Source organism: Rhagoletis zephyria, unplaced genomic scaffold (genome assembly GCF_001687245.7).
Source record: "Rhagoletis zephyria isolate East Lansing unplaced genomic scaffold, Rhagoletis_zephyria_1.1 Rzeph_scaffold_02354, whole genome shotgun sequence".
Taxonomy (NCBI): domain Eukaryota; kingdom Metazoa; phylum Arthropoda; class Insecta; order Diptera; family Tephritidae; genus Rhagoletis; species Rhagoletis zephyria.
In genome coordinates, this window is record NW_016159438.1 from 25,168 (window position 1) to 48,403 (window position 23,236).

The window sequence follows — 23,236 nt, forward strand, 5'->3', positions numbered from 1 at the left end:
CAAGTAGGTCAGCTCTTTCATTGCTATCAAGCTTCTGATAACCCCTTCTCGGACAAACGAGGTTTATTAAAAAAACATACCTAGCACATCGGGCCGGTCTTGCCAATCTTTGGCAAACAAATCTCTCTGGAGAAAAGTCTGTGGCAAAGCCAGGGTCTAGCTCCACCCTGATCCAACCGGGTCAAGTTTGCACGGCAGCAGGGGCCCAAGCCGATCATACAGTCATCAATACCACCCATGCCCTTAGGCATGATGGTGGTGATGCCTCCATAGCCTCTGGATGTGGGCAGAGTGTCATCTTTGACACTGTCTCAAGACCTTCTCCACCTCTAGTGGCAGACTCGACGCTATGGCACATCTTGCTAGTCTACCTTCGGGAAGCTCTGCCGGTCATGTCCAAAAACAAGCCAGTTGCGCTGTCACCTCCCCAGCTGTGGTTTCTCCTGAAAGGGGAATAGTGGCTTCAACGGCTGTGGAATCGAATTACATGCCCATGCACGCTAAAACTTCCTTCCAAAGCGATAGGTGCCTCTGAAAGGAACTATCATATCAGAAGAGCCGCTCTACGTATCATATTTATATAGATCATATATAGGCTGAAAGATGCCAAACAAGAGGACTTGACCGGAGAGCAAATTAGCTCTAAAGCTTGGACAGAACCTTCCCCGGAGAATCACCAGAAGAAAGCCAAAGCTGACCTTCGAAAGCGGAAGTGCTCGTAGGAGGACAAAACGTCCGCGGGGAAGAAAAGAAAAGGCCTTCCAATACCCAAATGGAAGCAAACAGGGAGACTAAAAAATCCTTTGCCGATGTGTAAAGCCTGGAACACTATGTATATGTATTTTTAACGTCCGAAGGCGCTCCAATTTTCTTAGTCCTTAATTTCTTAGACTTTCTGACGAATATCTTTCGATTGCGCTCAGCTAAAGGCTAAGCTGAACTGAGCTGAACTGAGCTGAACTGGGCTGATATAAGTGTGTTAAGCATACATAAAGACTGAACTGCAAGTAGTTCGGAAGGGTATCAGCTGGTTTTGGGTATATAAACTTTTTGGTGTCTTCTTACTTAACCGCTTCCACTACAAAAAACTACAAGCGCAAGTAAAAAAAAAATCAATTCCACGCGGCGGGTTACAAATTAGCATATATCGACAACAACAAAATTGTCAAACAGATGCAAATACTGTGCAGCAGGGTGGAGCAGCGAGCATACGTCAGCCGTCAGCCAAACATATAGTTAGGTATATATATATATGTATGTAACTAGGTAGTCAAGTAAGAAGTTAATGAACTCTTTAGCAGCGAAACTTTCTTAACACTTCCTCTTCACAAACTCAGCCTCTTTCCTATAAACGCCACCAAGCGCCAAGTTGTTGTGTGAAAAGTGTTGGATTATGTAGTGTTGAAGCAGCCCATTTGAGCTTAGTAAACTTTTTATAACGTTTTTTTTTTGTTTTTGTTGTTTCTTATACGAAAAGTTTTACCTTACGAAAAGGGAATCTTAATGCGCGCCCGCACATGTTTTGCTGCCGAAAAGTTTTGTGCGCTTCGTGCGAAAGTATTTGAGTGTGTGTTTACGTGTTAGTCCTATCAAAATAAATAGCAAAGCTTCGCTTCTTGCAAGTATACCTGCCGGCTGTTGGCTGACGCGCTAACTGCCTTACTGCCTGGCTGCTGGCGGAAGCATTGCATGTCCTGGCTTTACTTGACTTGGCTTAACTTACACTCTTCCTTGTTTTTGTTATTTTAGTTTGCTTGAGTGAGATTTATTTAAGCAGATGACACGCGTTTCCATTTTGTACCTAAACAACTAAGCAAGCCAAGCAACTTTGCTCATTAAAGATTTTCTCAGCGCACTAAATTGATATAATAAAAAAGAAAAATTGTTTAAGTTTCTTGCTCATATGAGACGAACAGAGCGGAGCGGGTAGCGATATGCTGTTTCCGAGTTGGAACAGGGGGATGGGAAGCACATCTGGCGTAGATATGCGACCAGTTGGAAAATCGCACAATTCAGGCGGAAAAGCGATTTGAGGTCTGACATGACTTTGGTTGGGAGTTGAGGGGGACGTATGGATAATAATGGCTTGAAAATGATAAATGTATTTACTTAATACGCATTTGTGGTCTTATCTTTTATGAGTTGAATGATTGATGCACGAAATTAAGCTATGAAATCATACGTTTGCTACTTTTCCTTTGGGTAGAGCAAAGTTGAACCAGACTGTCTAAAAAGTTATCTCAAATTGGCTGAATGTATGCATATACCGAAATTAATTTTGACTGATTTTTATTAGTTAATAACGAATAATGAATCTGTGGTTTTGATCGTTTCATGTTATTAATTACTCCCTTAAAGCTATCACAGGCTTGAAATGATTTGATTTACCCTTTACTTTGTCTTTAAGGACTATGGGTACCCAGACCCATAATAATAAAGTCCACTTTATCATTAAGAGGCTTTCGTTAAACAGAATGGCCTTCAAAAACGTTTGCGTTTCATGAAATTTCATGATCATAGGTACTTTGGTTGTCGAGATATTTACATTTTTATTGCTTATATTTGTACCAGCTCTTTGTACATAAGGGTTAATGACATATGATTTTTTACTAGAAAAACTCGCTTAATTGAGCACCAGCCAAGGCGAATTCATATAAGGTAGTGTTGCTGGAACAGCTGCTTTAATTCGCCTCCGTGCACATATGTCAAAACTCCTTATGAGTGAGTGCGAAAGTAAGAGTGTGGGCATTTTATTTCCCTCTTAATCCTTGAGCGGATTAAAGCTGAAATTTGACATTTGCGTGGCACCAACATACTTTTTTTCTTTCCAAGATCTTTTGAAGCGCATTATCGCTTTTCACCAATTTTTGCACTAACATTGCCATAAATCTTCTCATGCTTAATTTCAATATACATATATACGTATGATTGTGTATGTCAGCTAATGCACATTACATCTATGCACTAAATTTAGAGGATGGTAAAAAGTTCCATCTCTTATCAGCTTGCCAGCTGCTACCAAACTCGTTAGCGCCCTTCTAAACAATTTTCTTATAACTTTTAGAGTGTAAATATACGTATGCATACGGTGACCATTCGTTCCGATTTTGAGAAAATTGTCTCGCTGAATATTTTTTAGAAGTCGGGAAGTATAAGTGTCGCGATTTTCAATATTTTCTTTATTAATTTATTAAGACTGTCCCTGTACTCTGGGCCAAAAAAAAATTTTTGTACAAACGAGGCAGCACTTTCGTTTGCAGCACAACGGAAATACATAGAATATAAGTGAGCCATAAAGATAGCCCCAGCATCCTTATTAATCATATAATAATATAATTAATGAAATTATAAAAAATTAATACTAATACCCTCAAAAAATCATGGATATGAAAAACATAAGCTGTAGATAGAGGGGCGAAAATATAAATAGCGAAGAGATATTATAGTTTTCTCCCTTGCGATTATTTAATTTTTATTGTGTGTGGCTATGTAAGTCAGAGTTTGAAACTTTGTACAAAAATTAGCAAAATCCGACAACGGTTCATCAAAATTTTGAGCTTTTTAATTAGATTTCTTAGAAATATTCTGAGTATGCAGTAACCCATTCAATTCAAAGTGCAAATTTTATGTAGCTAGGACTTACCGTTGATATTTGGTAAATTTTGTGGAAGGTGTTGCTCATTTTCTCCATACAAAAAAAAATTTTGAACATACTGTGTATGGAAGAAAATGCGCAAACAAAAAATTGCTTAAAATCAACGGTAAGCCCAAGCTTCTTCCAACTTGCACTTTATTGTACTAAAATTCAATGGGCTTCACAACTGAATACTCAAACCAATTCTAGAAAATCGGATAAATTATATGCATTTTCATAAAAAAATAATAAAAATTTTTTAATTTTTTTCTGTTTGTTTTGTTTTAAATAAAACTATATGAAGCCTTTTTATTCTAAAAACAAAATTGTTTGTTCGAATTCGATGCTTTAGAAATGTCCCGATTTTGGCCTCAGAAATCTGGTCACCGTACGTATGAATAATATAGGGCGCTTTTTTTGCGACTATTTCTTTTTTCGCTCCCACCTCGAAATTTTTTGGGAAATACCCTAAAAAATTCCTTGGGCCAAGGCGAGCAAAAATTTCAAGTTTAAAATACACGTAAACTTTGGTTTTTTTTCTTAAAAATTCAAAGGAATTTGGTGAAACATTATTGGGTTTCTTCAGAATTTAAAGCTCTATAAGAGTGTCCATTGTTGCCTAATCCTAACATCCACCAGCGAGATAGTTAGGGTCAATAAATCCATTTTTTTTATTTTATGAAATTCTCGTTTTTTCCCCTATCTCGCGCAATGGACACTTTTGTAGTGCATTAAATTTTGAAGAAACCCCATCATTGACCATGATTATATAACCAAAAACCTCTGAGCTGTAGAATTTTGAAAAAATAAAAATTTACCTTTATTTCAAAAGGAAAGTTTTTGCACGCCTTGGTAGAGCTCTTCATATTAATATTAAGGGCTAAAATTTTCAGGGAATTTTTTTAAGTATTTCGCACAAAATTTCTAGGTGGGAGTGAAAAATATAGTCGCCAAAAAACAGGCACCCTAATGTATATGCAAGAGTGAGTGCCCACTTTACGTTTTAGCTTTAATGCTGCTACCACCATCGCCGCTGCTGCTGCTGCTGCTACCACTGCTACTGTAACTGTTGATGTCAGTGCTCATTTGTTTCAGTTGCGCGCTATTTAACCTTTTTGTGGCAATGGTCTTTTTTTTGCTTTTCTGTTGTTTTTTGCCTTTTTGCATGTTCTACTCCACTTTACATATCCTTCCGAAATATTTCATGCGTGTATGTAACTTATATTAGTTTGACTAGAGAGCGCGTGTATTCTAAAGTTGTCTATATGTGTATAAAGCGCATATTAAATTCCCCAATGAAAAATTTACGTAATCTATCAACGCATGCCAGGCAGTGAGCACACAAAAAACATGCACGCTCAATTATATTTACTTATTTAAGTGCATGCATGTGCATGTTTTTTTTTGCTTTCAAGCCAACACACACACACAAACATACCTACATAACTGCATACGTGTATGTAAATTTTTCTCATTTGCTGCTCGTTGTGCAATCTTTTTACACTTTACATATGTTGGCTGTTGCAACAATTTGCGCATTTTAAATTTCATTTCAACAATTTCAACAACTTGTGTGTATAAATATGGCACATACACACATAGATACATCCATTCATTCGTGTACTCATAGCCACACTTGCTGTGCGTCGCTTTTGTTCTTGTGTTGGACTCATAGTATTCCCCCAGCGGCCATGGCGTATACGTAACCTCAATTTGTATGCTGTTTAGTTTATTAAAATGTAGTTAAATATTAAAGTTGCCCCAGTGACTTATTTCGATTGATGCCGACACACATGCACGCATACATACACATACGCATACCGTCATAATTTGTATAGGTATGTATTTTATGTATATTTAATGCGTCGATTTATTAAGGTTTCGCGTGAAAGTAAATCCGCATTAAATTTCGACAGCCTTAAAGCTTAAAAATTTTCGACCCTTTTGTCATAAATAGGTGTGAATGCATACCGGAGGGTATATGCAGTAAATCCTGCTTGTATTTTTATATGTATGTACAAGAATATTGTAGCATGTAGCAAAATATTTGTGCGGTTTTATATTTTTTGGTACGAAAATATGAAATTAAGAAGATTAATTTGGTAATTTAAAATGACGCCTTAGTCACATGATTTCAATTTTCAGATAAAACTAAAATAAAACAAAACAAGATAAAGCAACCAGCGAGGTAGTAAGGGTCACTAAACCCAATTTTTTCATGAAATTCTCGTTTTTCCCCTATCTCGCCACAATGGACACAAGATAAAGCAAAGTAAAATCCAATAAAATAAAATAAATCACAGCAAAAAATGTCATTTTAAATATAAAAAAATTCATAAAATTTATATGTATGTAGATATGCATATTAATATTTTTGCTAAGAAAAAATTTAATTTTAGAAGCAACAAAATGGAATTTTGAACGAAAAAATTTGTTCAGCTTATAATATTAAAAACGACCAGTTAAAGAATTAATTTTTTTCATAAACATTAAAAAAATAATGTTTTTATAAAAACTCCTTTCCCATTTTTTTTTTTACTATAGGTATTCAATTTTACCAAACTTTAAAGTCACCATTTATAGTTTGCTATAAAAGTTTTATTTAAGATAAAAAAATTCATTCACAATTAAAGAATTAATTATTTTCATAAAAATGTAAAAAATAAAGTTTTTATAAATACTCTTTTCCCATTTTTTTTACTAAAGGTATTAAATTTTACCAAACTTTAAATTCAAAATTTATAGTTTGCCATACAAGTTTTATTTAAGATAAAATAAAAATCATAAAAATTTTTAAATATTACATTCAATATTTGATAAAATCTTAAATAAAAAAATACGAAGGATAAAAAGTAAATACGTATTTAATTAGACACTCAGCCAAAAAAAATACTTTAACTTTAAATTTTCAACAAAATCCCCAAAAATCTACGTTTTTTTTTCAAATCGGCAGTTAAATATGCTTGAATAATTTTAAGGTGTAAAAAAATATTCTTGCGAAAATAGTCAAATTAAAAAAAAATTATGTTGGTTTAGTTTAGTGCTTGAAAAACATCAGACAATTTATTTTTGAAATTGCGCTTTATTTAATAAAATCATATATTATGTGAATAAGGTGGCGTTTTGCCTTTCAAATACTTTTTTCGTGGAGAAAATCTGCGTTAAAGGGCAGATAAATTTTGAAATTGAATTGAAAAATGGCCCTTAGGCGAAAATTAAAACGATAACAATATCTATTTGAAATTTTATCCTAAATATGTAGAATTTCAACTCTTTTGTAGATATAATTAATGATACAGAAGTAAACTTTAAACCAATTTAACAGAAAAAAATAAAATTTTATTAAAAATTGGATGTGTTTATATTTCTAAATTTAAATGAAGATAACATAAACGTTTAAAAAATACTTGTTAATCCATTCAACAGATATACTTTTGCGATAAAATTAAAATACAAAATGAAAGTGTAAGCAAAGTACAAAATTGTAAACAAATAACCAAATAGCTAAAAAAACACAAATTTATTTTCATTAAAGTTTAAGAAATAATTGTAAAGCCTTTCATTTAAAATATACTCTTGCGACAAAGTTCAATTATAAAACGAAATTATAAATAAAGACAAAATTATACACAAACAACAAAATTGTTAAAAAAAAACAATATTTCGACAAAATACTAAAAAAAATGTAAACTACTGCACTTTAATGAAAACGAAAGAATATTTAGGCAAGCATAACTAAAAAACTGGGTAAAAGATAATTTAATATATTTTTTTTTATTTAAATTGTTTCAGAAAACAGATAGATATAATTAAGTAAACAAATGTGAGTAAAAAACTAAATTTTTTTTTAGGAAAATTCAAAGCAAATTCAACATTCCAAAAAAACTATAATTTGTTCACTCGAAAATTAGTTCATAATTAGACGTAATTAAGTTTTCAAAAGTTTTTTTTTTATAATTAAACTTAAAAAGTAAACAATTTAAAACTGAAAATACCTAAAAAAAAATTTATGTATTTTTTTACTTACATTTACAAATTAGAAAATTATTAGGAAAATCCCTGAAATTTGTTGGCTGCAATTGTTTCAGACAAAATTCATAAAGAAAATAGAAATTAATTAAAAAAAAATATCGCTTTTTGCAATTGAATAATAATAATAGATTGGCGCTTACATATATGTTAGTGTTTGGCCGAGCCTCTCCTCCGATTTGTGTGATGTTGTCACACAAAGCGGAGGGACCTACGGTTTTACGTCGCCCCGAACGGCGCTTGTATTTTTATGAGAAGCTGTTTTTCATGGCAGAGAAACACTCGAAGGTTCGCCACGCCACGGACGACCGCTGTTAAGAAAAAAACTTTTTCTATATTTTTTGCGATGTTGCTTTGACCAGGGTTTGAACCCGGGTGCTGATGAGTGAAAGTGCGCACTACTTACCACTACACCACAGCGGCCGATTTGCAATTGAAATTAGTTTAAAATTCTAAATATTTAATTTAAAATAAATAAAAAACTATAGAAAGATTGAAATTCTTAGAACTAGAAATAATTAGAACTTGAAAAAAAAATTATAAACTTTTAAAATTTTTTTAAAGCAATGACATTGCTTACTTAAAATTTTATTTTAAAATTTAATTTCAAAATTTACTAGATAATTAAAAAAATATCATTCACAAGATTTAGAAAAACTAAAATTACAGCTTTTATCCTTTAAATGAAAAATTTAAATTTCACTTAATTTTCAAAAAAATGTAATTTGAATTAGGAAATATATTTGAAAAAATCAGCAAGGTAAATATTGACAGTGCTAACATTTGAGTTGCCAATTTTTTCATTTAAATTTTAAAAATATAAAGTACAAGTCAAAGAATTAATTTTAATGAGTACAAACGTTTTTTTTTTAATAGTAGTAAAAAACGACCAAGCATTTTTTTTTTGTAATTTCAAAAACTTTGAATTTTAGGAGTCCATTTAAAAAGCAGTGGAAAATATACAGTTGATATACAAATAGCTTTCCTAACGCTTGGTATACAGTTCTCAAGAAAGACGAAAAATTCGCACAAAATATCGTTCAAGAAAAAGAAACGAATTTTTTTTTTACAAATTTCTTCAATCAGTTTACACGTCTCAAGAAAAAATTATTTTTTGTCATTTCAATGCCTAGTGGAAATTCGGCATAAGAATTGAAATTAAATGAAAAATGTTGGACAAATTTTTCTTAAATTTTCCATAACAAAAAACGAAAAACATTTAAAAACCAACAAGGCGCACATTGGCAGCTAAAACATTTCAACCTTAGGCATAAACTTTTTCACAACGGTAAACGCAATCTGCGGGGATGACAATAAAAATTTTCTAAATAAATGTCTAATCTAATAATCTTATGAATACAAAAATCCCAGCGCCTTTTTGGCTTAAATCCAAATTCAATATGATTGGATTACACGTCTACCCGCCTAACAAAAGACAACAGCGGCAGAGCGAGAAGAGAAGCTGAATGAGTGCAACAAATGTAGATATGGGCAAACTATTCAAATAAAAGCCATGTAACCTTTTCCATTTTCATTTCCATCTCCATTTCCACGTGCCCTTTTTATGTATAGAACATCACACAAAAGCTAGCTGCTGCTTGCCAACGCTAATGCCAGCGCCAACACCAACACCAATACCAGCAACAGCAACAGCGCAACTGACAGTCGCATTGCTGATTGCCAGCTCAGTTGGAAAAATTAAGTCTGCAGTTGAAAAGCATATAAAGCCAAGGGGGTCAGCAAAGGCGACCGGTTGCAGCAGAATGCTGGCAGCTATAGCGCAACTGAAGTCTATTTGTGAGTGTACACACTCTCTCACATACCACCTTTTTAAACAAACTTACAGCACAGCGTGTAGTCGCTTTAGTAAATATGTGAGAATGTAAGTGTGTAGAGAGCATACACTTGTAGTCAACAAATAGGGTGCTGAGTCGTGTAAAGTAAATAAACGTGCAATGGGTTGTAGTATAAAGAATCAACACCAACAACATAGAAAACACCAACTAAAGCTTAAGTCATTTGCTAGCTGCTCACAAAAGCGCTCTGCAACTCAAGGCTGTTAGCTGGTTGATAACGTTTGCTCATGACCATCGTTCAACGAAAACTGAGTGATGTGGATTGGAGTGCTTTATGAAGCTAATAACAAAACTTTTTCACTATCGGATTGTCTGTTTGACTTTACCTGCGCTGATTTTAATGAAATATTTTATAGGCTTCTTTTAAATGAATTCGGATTTCAAAAGATGATACTCCTCGTTTCCTTCTTTCATGTGTCTTTTAAAAGTGTATTTTAAAATGGCACTCAAAAATGCTAACATAAAAATTCGCGGCAACCAAAGTAACTTTAAACAGTCTGTAAACTGTATAGCAATTGTAAAGTATTGCCTCTGAAAGTGAATGAAAATCAAGGCAATACCTTAAACTCCCGGTAAACTTCTTGAGTTTACCTGTCAAGGTCCATTTGGTCGATAATGGCCACCTGCAGATGCATGGGGGATTCGAATGAATTCTGAGGTTTCACCGTTTTCGACCCTTTTCGACGCCTCGTTGGGCCCAGCTCTAACTAATATGCCGCCCTGATAGCGGGTGAGTTCGGCTGTTGCTGCAACAGCGAAAGTTGCTTGACCTTTTTTTTGCTTTTAGTGCAGCTGACCTCTAGTACTTTTTGATAAGGTCTCAGTCCCGTTTTTAGCTTTATGATATCTGCTTAGCTTCTTTTTGTTCTCCATCCTCCGGCGGGCTGACGCAGACGTGAAAAGCCGGAATGATTCACAGAGTAACAACATCTCAGATTCGCAGCTAATATCATCGACGTTACTCGTGACTACGTATAATCGGAACCATTGTCGATGGAAAGACTCCGAAATTGGGATCCGGTGTCCTAAAACACACCCGCTGCCTGCCTAAAGAAGACTCGGAGGCAGGACCCTCTTCCTTTCCAGTTAGCATTCGTAGAGTTCCACTGCACAGCACGGCAGATGATCTTCTCACCCACCATATACATACCTCTGATACTGGGTATCTTCCAGTACAGCCCTCTTCTCCTTATTCCCATGCGCAACATGCGAACAACTCCGCCCTGGCGTTTCTTTTTATGTGTTGTAGTAGGGCGGTCTAAACAATTAGTGTTATCGTTGTACTCCTCGTCGCCTGACTCGGCTAGCCTGAGAATCTTAGGACTATAGATGCATGCGTGAAGGTGTTGAGTGTTGTAAGGACTTTACCAATATACTCGGCATATGCTTGTAACTTCTGGGTTCTACTTTGTATCGTGCTTTATCGAGTGGAAGGTCTACATATGGCTCTATGTTCGTTCTATTTTTGCGCACGTGGTGTCTCATGTGTCGAGGAGCCGTTCATTTCGAAGCAAAGCATTTTGGTGTTATCCCCAAACATTGATATCCCACGTGGAAATGCTTCGATAGCGAGATGTTGTGTTCCTTCATCACCAGTAGAGCCGCGCGTAAAGCTTCGTTCTAGATCTTTTACAGATTCCTCCACTACGTGTCACTTTACCACAGTGGCGCTGAAAAGTTGACCAATGGTCGGCCAATCGCCTTCTACCCTGATAGCCGGGGCTCTTTGTCGGCTCAAAATGTGCTGCCGTGTAGCGAATTGAGGGCTTTGTACCCAGCACTTAATTGGTTGCTGGTGGCGGAAGTATGTGCTGAGAAGGAAAAAATACGATTGAATTTCGAAATTCCACTTTTGCGCTCCGAATTTGTCGCGGTCGAGTGATTAAAGGTGTACACCACCATTCGCTAGGACCAAGCTTCGTTCGCTGGGCAGAGAAACATCTCAAAAGAAGTTGTTTTCAAGTTTGATATTCTCATAAAAACCATCAACCATTCGCACTCCACCAATCCAAGAGGAAGCTTAGCAAAGCAAGTGGCCGATGCACTAATTATTGTTTTTGTTTTAAATTTTGAGTTCTAAAACTATTTTAATGAAAGCTTAAGAGGTGAAGTCGGGTGCATGAGAAGCGGGTAACTTTCCACTGGGTACGTGGAAACAGTTCAAGGCAAACATTTTGTACCCTTAAAGACTTTTGAAGATAACATTTTACATTTTTTTCTAGGCTAGACATTTAGTTTCCTACCCACGCTTCTGTTGTTATTATCTCTCTTGTTGTGTTTCAAACACACAAAAACCCGCTGCACCTCCTTTTTTGCTTGCACTTAGTCACGTCATCCTTTCGGCAGAAATATGCTTTCAAAATTACCTTCGAAATTCACGGTCTTCTTAAAAAATGCCTCATAGCTGCTTGCCAAAATAGCGCACTATCAACTGCATTCTTCCTCGCATGCATGCAAACTTGCAACCGTAAATCCTAAGCAACCCTCTACTCTGTTAATAGTCCGCCGTCATCTACCACAGCTCATCTGCCATCCAACTGTACTTAATGGTTTTTTTTTTTTTGTTTTTTGGCTGTTTACTCAACATGCTAAACCGCCACTTGAGTCGTTAAAATATTTTCATAGGCTCGGCTGGTCGTTAAACAACAAGCACTCTGCCCTGCATGATTACATTCGACGCAACATTCCGCAAATAGCGGCACGGAAAACCACTCCCTGTCTCCTTCATCGTCATTTGCTCGCCTATGTTGATGTAGCAGCATGCAACCTTCCATTCAAGTCGCACTTCAACCCAGCATTCATTCAAAAGCTGCTACCAACAACCAGCTATGTCATATCCGTTGAGCATCCATTTCGCCATCTTGCCACCATTCTCCACTCGAGACCAACTTATTGCTGCGTGTCCTTCGTTGCCTGCGCTGTGTGCTACAACAATGTATCTGCCCATTTAAGTGCTCATTCATTCGTTGTTGCTATTGCTGCTGTTCATTCATTCCCCTGCCCATCCATCGCTCATTCAAGTCGCTCATTCAGCTGACAATTCAACATGGAGTGAAGTGGGTGGCGATCATTCGCCTATACATCCTCCTGCTTTTGCGTGACTCTTTCACTTACCGGTAGATAACCTTCATCAGCAAGAGGCTATTGAGCTATGAAGCGGTTGTCCTACAAACTGAATACACCCTCTCGTCGCTTTTTAGTGCTACGCACACTCACGCGCTTCAAGTGAATTCATATTCATGTTCATACATATATCCTCATATATCTACATACATTTGCATGAAAATCTATTCCCACCTGCATAATGAAGGCTTTCTGTCGCTGAAAATGTTGATACACATTTCATATTTAATTTCATTCGACTGTTGTTTTTTAATTCAACGCTGCTTGTTGTTATGGTTATTGTACGGGTATCTGCCAGTGTAGATATTTGAAATGTTTAAATTGCACTAAATTGATGACAAAAAGTGCAACTTTTTGAGCTTAACTGTAATTTTCACCATTTCAGTCAATGCATTACCTCCCTTTTCCTGCAACTAAACAAAGCCAATTTTTTTGTCTATTGCAGTGTATTTATTTTTCAATTCATTGTACATCATCAGTTAGTGTAGCCTTAATTTAACGTAACTTATAATTGAGCTAGCCTATAGAGTCATAGCCAGTTTTGTCAGAAAGTCCAACTAAGTTAAAGCAAGTTTCATTAAGCTTACAGTTTAACTTAAATTATACACAAATCAATTCTTGAATTATAAGTCACATTTTTTAAAGTAAACCCCGCGAGAAAATGCTACGGTCAGCCGGTTTGGGCTATTTATTATATTTTTTCCAAGCAAATTTTAATTATTAATTTTTATAAAAGTATAACATTGTCTAACAAAAACTATAAAAATAAAACATAATTTAAATTATTGAAAGAAAAACATCAACAACGGTGTTGCGCATTTTTATCCACATAAAATAAAATGCGAATATTCGTTATATGGAAGAAAGTACGCAACACCGCAAACAAAAAAATTCCAAAAATCAACGGTGTCTTTTAGACACTTCAAACTTGCAGATTATTATACTAGAATAAATGGGCTACAAACTCTGAACAAAAACTGTGAAAATGAAACTTTGTTGATTTTTTATTTGTAAGGTTTTTGTTAGAAAATGAGCTAAAATTTTATAAAAAAAAAAATATTAAAATTAATTAAAAAATAAAAATAAAATAAATACCGGGTGACCGTGTAATTTTGTCAAAGATGTAGACAATAATGATAAAAAATTAATACAATATATATGTCAGTTCACATTAATGAAAGTAAATCCCATAAAATGATATCACTATCGATAAAATGGAAATCCTCAATAGAAATTTTTAATTTCAACGCATGAAATTTACATACATTTTTTTTTACTTTTAAACCCCAAATTGCTCAATTACTTCTATTTCTGCAGGATCGCCATTAGCTAAATTGCATTTGCAAAGATTTTTTCAATTCCGCTGTTGAAATTGTACTTAAAATCGGCAAATTGTACGTTTGTACTTTTTAAAATTAATTGTACTGAAAAAAGTACAATTGTACTTAAAATATCAACACTGGTAGCTGCGTCACGTGGAACGTTATCCGCTAAATATCGTATTAAAATTATTAAAATTCTCTACAGCGTTTAAATTGTAGTATCATGTAAAGTTTAGTGTGACTAAACTTACGTGCTATGTAATGTTTCAAGAATAAATTTCCAACTCTTATTAAAAAGTATCATCTGTAATAAAAAGCCGAGCACCTCTGCAGTAGAGATGCCGTTTATAAATCGATTAAATCGAATATCGATTAATCGAGGCCTCCCGATGAAATTTTTTGTCGATTTTTTAGTTTTTTCAGTGAATCGATCCGAAAAAATCGAGAATCGACATTCGATTTTTTCTCATTGCATTGGAAAATATAGAAAATTTAAATCAAATTTGAATTTAAGCACAAAAAAATGAAGGGGCTTGGATATTGCCTCTAGCTGTAATTTAGAGTATTTGCGCTAGCGTATTTAACAAAAAAAGCCATAGCGCAGAATGGAGCAGAATGATATTAAAAAAAATAAAGCATTACAAAGCATGCAAGTGAGCGTCATTATTAATTTATTAATATTTTCTAGAAAAATTTAGGAGATGCAGTTTTGTAGCCCATTCAATTTCAATTTTAGTATAATAAAAGGCAAGCTTCAAGTGGCTGCAAAAATCGTTGATTTTTGGCTATTTTTTTTTTTGTTTTGTCGATGCCAGGCATTTCATTCATATGAAAATTTAATCGAGCATACTTTGTATAGAAACTACATACTTAATACTTAAATTTGTTTTAAAGGGTAATTATGGAATGAAATATGCAGTTAGCGAAAAAAAAACATAAATTCGAAAAAAAATTGCAATTTTCCTAAGTAGCGCTAAGAGTTTATAAAGTTTCTGTTGAATGTTCATATATGTAGTTGTCTTAATATAGAAAAACCTGTCAGTTTCACTTAGGTATTTACGGATTATTAGCTACCTGATAGAGATGTCAGTGGCAAAAATACATCGATGTTTTTTCTTTGATTTGATGCATCGATTTCCATAGGAATTTTCAGGTAATGTTTCACAACAAAATATGTTATTAGCACAAATGTAGAAAATTTGAAATAAATTACTGCAACTGAGCTAATTATATTTCTAACGGAACTTTTTGGAGCCATTTAATTTTTTTGGTCAATATCACCACTATTATTTGTACAATTTAAAAACTGGAATGACGGTTAAATGTACTAGAGATGTCAGTTTTAAAAAAACATCGATGCATCGATACATCGAGTGGAAAATTTTCGATGCATCGAGGTAACCCATCGATATTTGCGATATTTCGATGTTTTTCCGACATCCCTACTACCTGATAAATCTAGATATTTAAACCTTTATAGCAATGCATGTTTTAAAAAAATACTCACAATGAGGTTTGTAATTTCAGTGTGGGTCCGAATGCCGTATTTTGTTTATTTAAGAAAAATAAGCAAATACGGTTTTTGGCTAATTATATGAATCGATCTTGGGAGATCGGTTTATTTTTTGACGATTTCTCACTGCATCGATTATTTTTATTTCGATTCGAATCGATTTAAAAATCGATTTTTTTTATTTCGATCTGGCATCTCTATTCTGTACGCGCAAATCTCAGAAAGTGCGGGATGGACTTGGATCCACATTTTTTTATTATTCACATTTGTAGGGTAGGGTTGATTAATAAAAAGAATTCCTATTTGCCAATCGGTGTTAAAACCAGGTACGTGAACCGCATGAAAAATTTGGTCGGTTCGGTTCAGCGGTTCGTACCGTTTTTTCACTTTTGAATTGGTTCAACAAAGCGGGTTTTTTGGTCTTTGAATCGGGGTTTCGGTTCGGTTCAACGGTTTGGAAATCGAAAAAAAAATAACGCGCAAGGATAAGTGTCAAGAGTCTGTCAAATGAGATGGGTTGCCATTACATTTAATATTGCTACATACCATGTTTCTTTACCAAGTGGCAATATCAAATGTAATAGCAACCCATCTCATTTGACAGACACTGGACACCTCCAAACTTTAGATAAAAAATTTTCTTTTGGTGTCAACATGTCTAGCAAAATTATTATTTGTTAACGACGTAAGAAATTCGAAATTTAATTTTTCAAACTTATAACTTAGTGGCAACTCTGGTAAAAAATTTAAATACTTATTGAAATAACAGAAAAGCTAAAAGTTTCAAACTTATAACTTAATGGCAACTTTGTTAAAAAAATACATAAAATATACATATCACACATTATTTTTGATTATTTTGCAATAATTAAAAAAGGTGGCAAACACATGTCAATATATAAAAAAAAAATCTGTAGTGAAATCTTTTTTTATATTTATTCATTAATTGAACTGATACTCTTTTATTATATAAAATAAAAAACTTTAGTTTGAAAATGTGTGGCAACACTGCTCCAAAAATATTTTTTAATAAATACTTTAAAAGATTGGTATTTTTTTGTTGTTAACGAAAACACAGATTTTTAACGATTAAAACCAAAACTTTGATATTTTATGTCCTTAGCATTTTTTCAAATAGGCTGGCAACCTTATAAAAACTATCTAGTTGTACTACTAAAGTAAAAGATTATCGCTTAAGTGAGCAAAATTATGCGTCTGAGCTTGGTTTATCTCCTATAAATGTATACATACTCGTACTATATTTCAATCCCGCGCCGGTTTATCGTATTCAGCCAAATTCTTTCCTGCCATTGATCACACTTACCACTGCTGGCCAAAATCATAAAATCGCCTATTCGTGATTGGGGCATTCGTTTTTGTTTTCTACGTTCGCATTCAATGCAAATCTCAGTCTGACTTATTACGCTTTAGTGCTTTGCTTCTGCTTCTCTCCAGCCTCCACCCAACGCTAGTAGTTCTCCGCACAATGAAGTCCTATTTTTGTGGTATCCATGCCCTATTTTTGGTATTCATCATTCATTCGCTTTGTTGACTCTCAGTAAGCCACTTCCTTTTACATACAACAACTCTCGTTCCGCCTTCGTCTTTTCCTTAATCACTTTTTATTCATTTTGCTTTCGGAAATCACTTTTTGTTGACGTCTGTTGCTTTTTTCGCTTTCCTTAATCGCTATGTATCAAAGCTCAGATTCACTGTCCCTCCCTATATATGCGGCACTCTCCGATTCTAGCTGTCTAATCACCAGCAGCCAAAGAGCTTCATGTCTTGGCTTTCATCTAATTTAATTTTCCAATTGGATTTGTTGGTATAAATGTATTTTTCACAGTCACTGCTCATTCGTTTGTCGCCCATTTCCATCGATTCACTGATATTTGTCTGGCAAATTCAATTAAATTAGCAAATGAGTAGCCTCGAAGTGTGTGTGCTTTTGATATGTTCGCATTGCCAAGGTCAAGTTTGTAATTTATCAAAAATAGCTGCTCGCTTTGATTTATGTACACTGCCGGAACAAAGTATTGGCACAGCAAATTTTTCACAATATATGCATCAATTTTACAACAAAAAACATAAAAATATAATTCCTAAACATTGTGCAAAACTCGCGAAATTTCAGCAAATTTTCAAATTTTTAATCAGATATTTTAGAATTTTTTTGAGTATGCAGATTTGTAGCCCTCTCAATTTTGTTAGTACAAGTTTTAAGTGCCTAGAAAATACCATTGATTATAGGATTTTTTTTTCACGCAGTCTCTACCATACAAAATTTTTTTTTTCCAAAATACTTTAAATGGAAAAAATGCAAAACGCCTTCAACAAAAAAAAAAAATTTTAAATCAATACGATTTTGTATAAAGTTTTCATTATTTTTTCCTGTTTTGCAGGGCATGCATTTCCTGAGTTAAAGAAACTTTGTTAGAAAAGGATACCTTTTTCCAAACGATATATCTATCTTTAAATTTCCATATTTTCGGTAAACACAAATCTTATTGAAATCGGTTTTAATTACCATTTCAGTATTTTTAATGGCATACATTTTTCTTAGAAATGCTCTGCTACATATATTTCACTCGTCTAATTTGCTGTCTTTATGCCGCTTTCAACTTCCTTTCTGCTTAGATTACCCATTTGCAACCTTTTAGCTTTGGTTTCCCAAAACATCAATTCATCAATTTTCCGTTTGAAATATAAATGCAAATAATGTTTATGACATTATTTACCTCAAGCAGCGTGATTAATTACCATGGAATTGTGTTTTTGAGTGAGGATAAGGTTGGCATTAATCCATCAGTAACAAAAATTAATTTTTTTTGTTGGAAGTCTTTTCGACCCAAATATATTATCGGGCCTGCCATTTATGCAAGATTGGAAACAGCAAATACGCGGAGGTGGTAGTATTTGGAATGGGGAGTTTGTTGCCCAAGTTATGAGTTAGTGCGGCTCCAACTAATTTTTTTTCTGCCTTTAATGACTTCCAAACACAAACTAAATGAAGCAGCTTGCTCAAAATTTTTTGAGCAGTGTATTAACGAATGGTCGTAGTGTACAAGAGCTGTGTTGCATTTAAAGTTACTAGCCGATAAATTCAAATATCCTGATGCTAATCAAACTCACCACGTAAAACGTAGATATGGCTGCATAACATACTGAATTGAGCGCTCGACGTTGTTGTAATGGTATAGTAGCTAAGCCTAGAATTGAGACGCGAATTCCTTTTTTCTTTCCTCTTGATAATCGAATCGAAGTTTTTGGAATATATCAAGTTATCGAAATTGCAAGGTTACATAAGTTTATTGCGTTATCAAGGCTTATCGAATTTTATCAATATCTTTTGAAAAATATGCAGCTATAAAAATTAACTGAGCAATCGAAATTTATAGAGGTATCCAAAGTTAGTAAAGTCGAAATTTATCGATCCTTCGGAACGCAGTTCTCGAAATTAGTCGGGTTATCGAAATTTGTTGAGTTATCGGATTTTAATGATTTTGAAATTGACCGAATTATCGATATACATGTATCAAATTATAGAAATTTATCGAAAAACTGGAAATCCTCCAAAAATTTTCAAAGATATAAAAAATTTTATTCACGTTTTAGTTACAAAGTAGGAGAGTAGTAGTAAATAATTTTGTACCTTAAATCAAACGACGTGCTATGTTGGAAAATCTTTCCAAGGCTTTTAAAAAACTAGAAAAACAGTTGAATTTCAACAGTAACTGGCACTCCTAGTTTGTACTAAAGCCTGTTCTTTTACAAAAAAATCAAGCTATGTTATGTTGTGTTATGTTATGTTATATTATGTTATGTTGTACTGTGTTGCATTATGTTGTGTTGGGTTGTTGTGTTGTGTTATGTTATGTTATGTTACGTTATGTTATGTTATGTTACGTTATGCTATGCTATGCTATGTTATGTTATGTTATATTATGTTATGTTATGTTATGTGACGTTACGTTACGCTATGTCATGTTATGTTATGTTATATTATGTTGTGGTGTGTTGTATTGTGTTGCGTTGTGTTGTGTAGTGTTGTGTTGTGTAGTGTTATGTTATGTTAAGTTGTGTTATGTTATATTCTGTTATGTTGTTCAACGCATTTCACCTCAATTCACTTCAATACTCAATGATATTTTTAGGTGAAAACTTGCACACCATGCTTCTCTCAACCGAAGAGTGATAGCTTTCTATTTTCATATATAGCTTAAAGATACAGTAAAAGTAGCCAACCCAGAGGGAAGTTTTATGAATTCCGGGCTACACTTTGGTGTTCCAGTTTGATGTTGCAAGGTTAAAGTTACGCTACTGAATACCCTTGAAATATTTACTATTTAACTAAAAATCAACAGTCGTTCAGAATTTATATATTTTTTGCGCGCTTTTCACTTCAATCATTAATTTTTTATGCCAGCTTGATATCCTAATTTAAAATTTTCCCGCCCTATTAAGAGCTGGCCTCCAACATTTCAAGTATAACTACTCTATGTATTTCCATGCAATAAAAACAGAAATAAGCTGCATAATTTTTCGATAACTATAAATTTCGCTCAATGCCATGTCACAGCAAGGCCAATGAGCAACAAAAGAAATGGAGAAAAACCAGCTCGATAATAAGCCTAGGCTAAGGCAGCGGGATAAAATAGATAAAAAGCTAAAAATAGTAACAAAAAAGGCTAATATAAGCAGAAGCATATAAAAAAGCAAAAACATAATATTATTGCGAAAAACAAAGTCAATGTATGCCGAGTTGGCTGCATCACCAAGGAGCGCGCCGTGCTCCGCTGTCGTCACCATGCATCATTAAACTCAATTAACGTCAACCAGCCGCCATCAATACGACCGAGATAAGCGGCAAGCAGCCAGCGCGCAGCGAAGCCCACAACAAAATGTGGCACAAACAAAAAACAAAGCCATTAAGGGGCAATGAACGAGGTAGCAGCTGATGAGTAGGCGGGTAAAAAGCGCATATTGTATAAAGGAAGACAAAACAAAAAAAAAATGCTTCGCATAAATAAGTAGAAAATAGGTGGCATAAGGACGACAAAGCAACAGACAGTATGTATGGCAGTCGGTGCAGGAAGTTGTGTAGTGCCGCAAAGTGACAAAAATCAAATGTCAGCCACGACAGCCGACAATCGGCGACGAGATAGGAAACCAAAAGTTGGAATGTCTCGCAAAGGTGATGAGTTTTTTGTTATCAGAGGGAGGTTGTGCGCCTAAAAGCATACCTTTTAATGGCAGCAAACGCCGCATACTTATAGGCGCATCTGTATCTGCGCTACCTTTAAGTGTCTTTTTTGGTTTATAGCAGCCATTTTTCGGTCTGTCGTTCATTCCCCACATTCGTGCCATGTTGCCTGTTATTAATGTCACTTATTTGCCAAAAAAAAAAAAAAATAGCGAATCGCAAACTTTGCTGCTGACAACCAAAAGTTATATTACATTAATGTGAATGACAAGTGCACGTCGACAGCAGATGAGGATGTCATTGTGCGTCAGTGGCTGCGAAAAAGTGCTTGCTTTAGTAGGTGGTAAATTTGTGTTAAGTAGATATTTAATTTAGCACAGATATGAAGCGTCAAAGTCAAAAGTCACATAAACGACCCAGTTTCAGCGGGTGGTAAGTCAGCTATGTATGTACGCAGTCGCTGAAGCTAGCATCAGCGTGAGCTTGAAAGTATGCAACATATTTTATGTGTTTGATATATATATTTGTATATCGAGTATCTTTCTGTGTCACTTAACACGCAATTTAATGAGGTTGACAGCGTAAACATAGTTAATTTGCTTAGGGGCGGCATATCAAGGTTTCGGTTGCTTGTAATTAAACGAGTTTCAGTTTGTTTTGCCAACCCAATAGCTGCCAGATGTGTTGCAGGCTTTTGAGAATTTGAGAATTTTTCATACGAAATGAGGTAAACTTTTTTGTCTTCTTGGCTCTTATATGGACAATGTAAGTCCTACTCGTATTTATGTAGATATCGAAATTGCGAAATTTTTGTTTGGAGGTACCACATATCTACTAACATTTGGCAGTCTCTGTGGCTTTAAAATACAAGTTTTAATATTAGCGCCTAGGAATATACAATTATTTGCTATACTACCCCGACAAGCTTAGCGGTGGGGTTCTAGATAGAAGAATTGTATCGCGAAAAGTTTCTAAATAGGCAAAAACTGTGCCTAAAAATATGCAATGTCGGCAGAGTAACACGGTAGTCCCTCATAAACCCGATTTCATATTGCCTCACATAATCTGAATATTAGTTTTTTTTTATGAAAATTTTTTTGAATTTTTTTGTTTCAGCATCTGTCACCCTTAAACTTCATTTTTGAAAGTGCTTCACTTTTTTTTTACTTTTTTCTTTGTTTCGCCTATTTGTGGTTATTATTTAGTTTTTAATTGCATTCCATAATTGTTTTCATTCTATTTGAAGTGTATTTACATATGTACGTTCTATATTTTTTTGTTATTTTTTTTAATACAAAAATTGTTTGACTTCATTTTATTTTAGTTTTTTTAGTGTTTCATTTATAATTATATTGCATTCGAAAGTAAATTTTTGTTTGCATTTTTAATTTCAATATTTTGTTGCTTCTTAATACTTAAATCTTTTCAATATTGTTTTTAATTTCCTAAATTTTTTTACTTAAAATTTTTGCTTTAATTTTGCGTTACCAATTTCTCATTTTAAAAGGTTTTAAATTTTCAATATTTTTTTTTTTTAATTATTATTGGAATATTTTAGTCCTTAACTTCTTAAATTTTAAGTTTAACTTATCAATTTTAATTTCAAAATCTTTTTAAATCATTATATTTTCATAAATTTTTTTTTTTTAATTTGCAGATTTTTTAATAGAACTTTTGATTTAAACTGTTTTTTTTTGTATATTATTCTCATTATATTCAAGAGTTATTATCATTGCAAAATTTCTTGGTTGCAATATTTTTTTGATGTGATTTTTTTGGTTAATTTTTTTAAATGGTTACTTTAAAAAATTGTTAGTTTCATTATATTTCTAATTTTCAATGTTTTTTCCTATTATTTTTTTTTATTCTCGTTGTTAAAATTCTTTGTTTCAACATATTTTTTTTTTTGTATTTGTTTGTTAATTTTTTGTTTAAATGTTTTCTTTAAAAAATTGTTAGTTTGATTATAGTTTTATTTTTCAAATATTTTCAGTTTATTTTTATTTAATTTGCCAGTTTTTTGAATAAAATTTTTGGCATTTATATAATCGTTATTTTAAAAAATTTTTGTTTTAATATTTTTCCATTTGATTTTTTTCGTAATGTAAAAATTCTACCTAATTTTTTGCCTTACATTTTGGTTTAAACATGTTTTGTTTAATTTTTATTTTTCAAAAGTTTTTATTTTAGTTTTCCAGTTTCTTTTAGCTATAAAAGCGTTAAGTTAAATATCAACAATATTTAAAAATTTTCAAGATTTTTGTACCGTAAATTAAAAAAAAAATTTTGTTTTATATTTATATTTTTTTGAAATTATGGAATTCGCAATTTTAAAATAGTTTTAATGTTTTTTTTTTATTTTAACTTTTTTCATACTTCTATCTTTAACAAGTTTTTTTTTTAATTTTTCTTTTATTTGTATCGTAAGAATTTTAAAATTACGTACTTTCTTGTTTTTTCTACATTTTTTATTTAAAAAAAAAACTATATTATTTTCTTAATTTATGTAGCTTTAAATATATTAGTTATTTTTTATTCGCTTCATATTTGTGATTA

At 33.4% G+C, this 23,236-nt stretch overlaps 1 protein-coding gene across 6 annotated transcripts in view; it reads left to right on the forward strand.

Annotated features, from left to right (window-relative positions):
* The window catches only part of LOC108366642 (location of vulva defective 1-like), a 34,533-nt gene that overhangs the window by 6,229 nt on the left and 5,068 nt on the right, over positions 1-23,236 (forward strand). The window lies entirely within an intron of this gene.